The 5,269-nt window shown below is 38.0% G+C and overlaps 1 long non-coding RNA gene across 1 annotated transcript; it reads left to right on the top strand.

The window, feature by feature from the left end:
• The first annotated feature begins 3,729 nt into the window (after positions 1 to 3,729).
• Positions 3,730 to 4,900, top strand: LOC139904463 (uncharacterized). Its single transcript, XR_011778809.1, has 3 exons — positions 3,730 to 3,973; positions 4,499 to 4,577; positions 4,692 to 4,900. It is a non-coding gene; the product is annotated as an uncharacterized lncRNA (long non-coding RNA).
• Positions 4,901 to 5,269: the final 369 nt, after the last annotated feature.

Genomic DNA, 5,269 nt, shown 5'->3' with positions numbered 1-5,269 from the left:
GTGCTTATTAACAATCATCTGATTATTAGTGCGGTCTTGAACCTGCTTTTGTAAGGCTGTAGTGTTTTCAGCGTGTTCCATACCATCACGAGGACCATCTGTTGGTGGCAACCACACTGAGTCTTCTACTGGATTACCCACAAGTGATCGATGGATGAGGAGGGATGCCCCTTGGTCAGGATATACTATTTCTTCCTGAGCAGGGAAACCCGTTGGTGTATCTTGATCTTGCGCGCAGTCAGTGTCATTACGGAGTTCGTCTTCTTCATCCAATGCTGTAATTACACGCTTGTTTGGGCATTCGCGAGCATAATGTCCGAAACCAAGGCACTTAAAACACTTGGGACCTTTCTGTTGTTGCGTAGTTTGAGGTTGGACCTCACCTTTCTCTTTATCATCAGATGTAGAAAGCGTTTTTGGGGTCACTGGGCTACGTACGAAGGGTTGTTTTGCCTTCCCTCTATTTAATTGTTTTTCTACCTTTAACGTAAGCCGATATACATCTGTATATGTCCAGAAAGGCTGTAAACATACCACATCTGCGATCTCGGGTTTGAGAACACCCAAGAAGCGAGCAATAACCTGTTCTTCTTCTTCTTGTATACCACAACGCATACGTAATTTATCAAACTCGTAAGCGACTTCTTCAACGGTCATAGTGTGCTGCTGTAAATTATGATACTCGACAAAAGCATCTTGTCGATGGTTTTCAAGTAGAAACTTGTCCCGCATCAACTTCTTCATCTTCTCCCATGTTGCGACTTTGGACTTGCGATCAAGCGCTCGTTGTTTCTTAACGTGGTCCCACCAAAGTGATGCGTGTTTATGAAGCTTAAGAGCAACTAGCTTGACCTTCAAGTTATCAGGAATATCCTTTAGGTCAAACACGCGTTCGACTGTACTTAGCCAGTCTAGGAATTCATCGGGATGAACCGCGCCGGTGAATTCAGGTATTTCGACCTTCATCCCTATACGACGCAAGGGATCGGCGTCATAATCTCTGCGAAATCCACGGTCTGGTCGTCCAAATGGATTGTCATAATCAGATCGATTAGATGATCGTTCTGAGTCGGTCCGCTCCTGATTGAATTCAAGTTCCGCGATCCGCCTTTGAAGGCGTTCGATTTTGACATATGGATCAGGTTTACTGATTCGGACAGTTCGGTAACGACTACCTCCTTCCTGACCACCACGAGATTGTTGTTCAGCCATTTCCAAAGCTCTGAATACCACTTGATGTAAGGATCGATGGCTGTGACCTGCACTATATAACTCAAGTGCACAAATTACACTATATAACACAAGTGCACAAAACCCTCTCGGTTTATTTATTAATCACGCTTTTCTCAAAACAAAAACTAAAGAAAATAAGATACAGACCCCCCTCCTTATATAATGACCAAAATATAAGGAGATAAAACTAAACAAGAGAAAAATAAGGTAACAAACTAGGACTTTGACTTGGAATACAATTCCTTATTATTCAACTAAAACACGTAAAATAAATCTTCTTCATGTTGCCTTGACCATCGGCCCATTAGGAGCTTGTATTGGGCTGCCATTAATCTCCAACATCCTCAAATAATCCAAGCCCAATACTAGTTGTTGTTCTCGTACCTGCATCAATTCCCTTGCCATTTTTTGCAACACCATAGGAAACATATGACAAGCTACCTCATCATCCCAATGCTGCAACCTCATTGCACCTTCAAACATGGTAAGAAAATCTTCAGGATCTGTAGTACCATCATATACTCCAATTGCCGGTATGCTAAGATTTCTAGGCAACGGATAGTTAGCAATTCGATCAATGAAGCACTGAGTGGATTCTGCCATAGCTGGCGGCTTTGTAGCTTTCTCTCCAGTAATTAGAGCGAAAAAATTATCTACAGCCACAACGCGGACGGCGGGCTGCGCTAAGCGTTGCTTATATTTTGCCGGAGCTGTCTGCTTAAGGATTTCATTTAAAAGTAATGCTGCTTTCTTCTCAGACATGAACTCCTCTTTCACATCATTCTCTTCTTCAGAATCACTGCCAATATAGCTCAATTCATTATCATCTTCAGAATCATCAAGAAGACTGCCCAACTTGTCAAGTATTCTAGATAACTTGTACTTTGATATAGATTGCTTCTTCATAATTTGCTTGTCTTTACCATTCGTCATCCGCCGAAAAGATGTAAATGGTGGACATCGTCGTGGTTGCATCAATGGTCGCTTCTCTGGATTAAGAACGAAATTTTGACGCCTTTCTACACTTTTGGTTGCTATTTCTTCAATTATTTGTCTTTTCCCTGGATTTGTGGCCAAATGTTTAAGCCTTTCTGCGGTTTCAGTTACTGTTTCTTCAATTGTGCCTTCCGGTGGCTGAACAGATGCATCTTCTTCAGGTATTGGCGGATAAGTTGTCATGCTTTCGGTTAATGGATTGTTAAATGTTTTGAGTACACTTGTGGATGGGGCTTCAGTTGTTTTTGTTCCTTTTCCGTTCCGCGTGTTCTTAACATTAGTAGATGGCGCCATTGTTGACACCTATTTCCTTATGAGGTAAGGCTTAGTGTGTCAGCACAAATACTAGAAGTATCTAGCTAAAAGTGGGGGAATGTTGCCGATTGTTGTTTACCCTCGGGAAATAATCCCTGCAGACCCGGTACACAGGTATAGAAACCTGTGGGGTGGCTTAATCAATCTTAGTCCGCTGAGCGTTGAGCTACTAGCCGGATGACTTCTAGTGAGAGAAATACTATGTGAGAGAGAAAGGTGAAATCTCTGGTCACAAGTTATCAGAGTATCTGAATGTGTAAAATGGCGACCCAAGGGGTCTATTTATAGTGACAGATCCACGGGAGTACTCGGGGACACGTGTCAGATGATGCTGCATTCTGTTGTTCGTGATCCGATATTTACGTTGCATATGACGCTCTCCGGTCAGGGCTTAAACGCTAGGCGGCCTTCAGGGCTTACGCATGACGGGTGCAGCCTGCAAAGCGGAGAACGTTGGACGGACAGTTTCACAAAAACTGTTGTTCTCAGTGTTTTCCTGATGCTAATTTCATGCGAATATCATGCATTTATGCGTGTATACGATATGATACACAATTACTCCTTAACAACACTTGCAGATGAAATAAGGGATAAGGAGTTAGATCATGTGAAGCATTTTGATGAACTTAATTGGTAAGGACTTAGATGAAGAACGAACAACTCAGAAACTCAGGTATGCACTTTAATTTTCTGGTCATTTAATTGTGTCGTTCTTCTTCGTCTTCTTCACATAAACTCAGGTATTCAGTTTCTTGATTTTTGTTATAAACGATTTATTCTGTACTATTTATGCTTTAAATCTGTATATGTTCTTCGTCGCTACTGCTTATCAAAAAGATAGAATCACTTTAAAAGGGGTAATGTGCTATATTTGTGAGTGTGTTTTCTAATCCGGCTCATATCTTTTTAATTGGATTTGTAGGTGTGACAAGTTAATGATGAATGGTGATTGTACAAGTGCATCTAAGGTGTTTGATGAAATGTGTGAAAGAAATAGAGATAGAAGAGGCCAAATATTGGTATGAAACTGTTACGAGTTCATGCACATGCTTTGTTACTAAGCTTTACATATCTAATAGACCAGATTAGACTTTGGTACTTTAAAAGTTACTCATTTATTTATTGCAAATACCTTGGTTAGCTCTCACTTTAGTTTATTTGTTTTGTGGTTGTTTGATAGTAGTGAAACGCTACATGAATGAAAAGGAGTAACTTCCACTTCTTTATGAGATATGTCATATGAGCTTTTTGATATTTTATAAGTTTTTTTTATATCCTTTAGCCATTAAAAAATATAAATATCATGATATAAATATCATGTGTAGGGCTCTCACAAAAAGAATGACATCTATGGTAGGGACATGTATTCTTTGTAGCAATAAAACTGGGCTCTGAGTTTGAAGAAGCAATCTGTTGACAACTCATTGAGGTAGCTTAATTGTTTCTCACTGGTTTGATTCATGGTTTTTTAGAACCTATTATACAATATATTTACAGTGTACTATTAGGTTTGATTCATGGTTTTTTAGAACCTATTATATGTTGAATCTAACCATTATTTTTAAATTTTATTTGGTATTTGTAGCATATTATAGTGAGCATGGAAAGTTAGTGGTTAAAATAACAAGTGTTGTAATTAGAATAAGTATATATAGGTATTTCAATAGCAAGGGATGCTATTTATATAACCATAGTTTAAATGAAAATATAATAATTATCTTTTTGTATTGTGATTACACTTTAGTGATGAAGTTGCATATGCAAGATAAATTGCCAGGAAGTATAATGGAGACAACTTTGCCACATTTGGAAACAATTAACCCACAACGAGCCTGGCCAATTTAACATTTGCATACAGTACAGTGGTTCATTATTAGATACTTCCACATGTTGCTATTGAGATTACTTTGAACTTTGTATGAAGTGTTCCAAGGTTTATTTTTGGAATATGTAGGTTGACACAAATGAATAGCAAAGAATATCTCGAGCACCTCAGTGAAATGATACAACTCAATGGCTTCACAATCTTAGAGGTTAGGTCTCTTTTGTTAATATGGGCAATTTTAGTTTGGGTAAATGACTTTCTTATAATCTTGTGAACTTATCATGTTGTGAACTTATCATGTTTTTTTAATTAATGTTTTTAGATAAATCTAAGTTAGTGCTGGGCATATCATGGAATGAGGGTTTTATGCTTCGAAAATGATGGTACATGCTTAGAAATAATGGAGTTGTTGTGAAGACACTAATCGAGTTTGTCTATATTGCTCGATTCCTAATGTTACCCTCCACATTTTTACGTTTTATATATATCATCTAAGCTCTTTATTGGAACTCTTAATTCAATCACAGATTCACAGACTTGTGTTTGTTAAGCTTCGTTTAACCTTATGCCAATTGATTTTCTAACATGTAACCTATTATTTCTTTGTTCATTTGTGTTTGATTTTTGGCATTCCTTCTTTGTTCCACTATATATAATGTGCAAGTTTTTTTTATTTGATGACTCATAAGTTTTTTCATTTGAATGACTCATATGTGAAGGCGCAAAAATGAATTGCGGGTTGAATGGGTGTCACAAGACAATATGAAATTAATGACCCAATTAAGAGTGACCCATTTAGTACACATGAAATACATAAATGTACTATTTGGTTGACTGTTTGTATTGTTTGAAATTAATGACCCATTTAAGAGTGACCCATTTAGTAATGTACACACTGAA

This window comes from Rutidosis leptorrhynchoides, chromosome 4 (genome assembly GCF_046630445.1).
Source record: "Rutidosis leptorrhynchoides isolate AG116_Rl617_1_P2 chromosome 4, CSIRO_AGI_Rlap_v1, whole genome shotgun sequence".
Classification (NCBI taxonomy): domain Eukaryota; kingdom Viridiplantae; phylum Streptophyta; class Magnoliopsida; order Asterales; family Asteraceae; genus Rutidosis; species Rutidosis leptorrhynchoides.
Note: the sequence above shows the minus strand (reverse complement) of the source record. Positions and strands in the feature narration are given on the sequence as shown.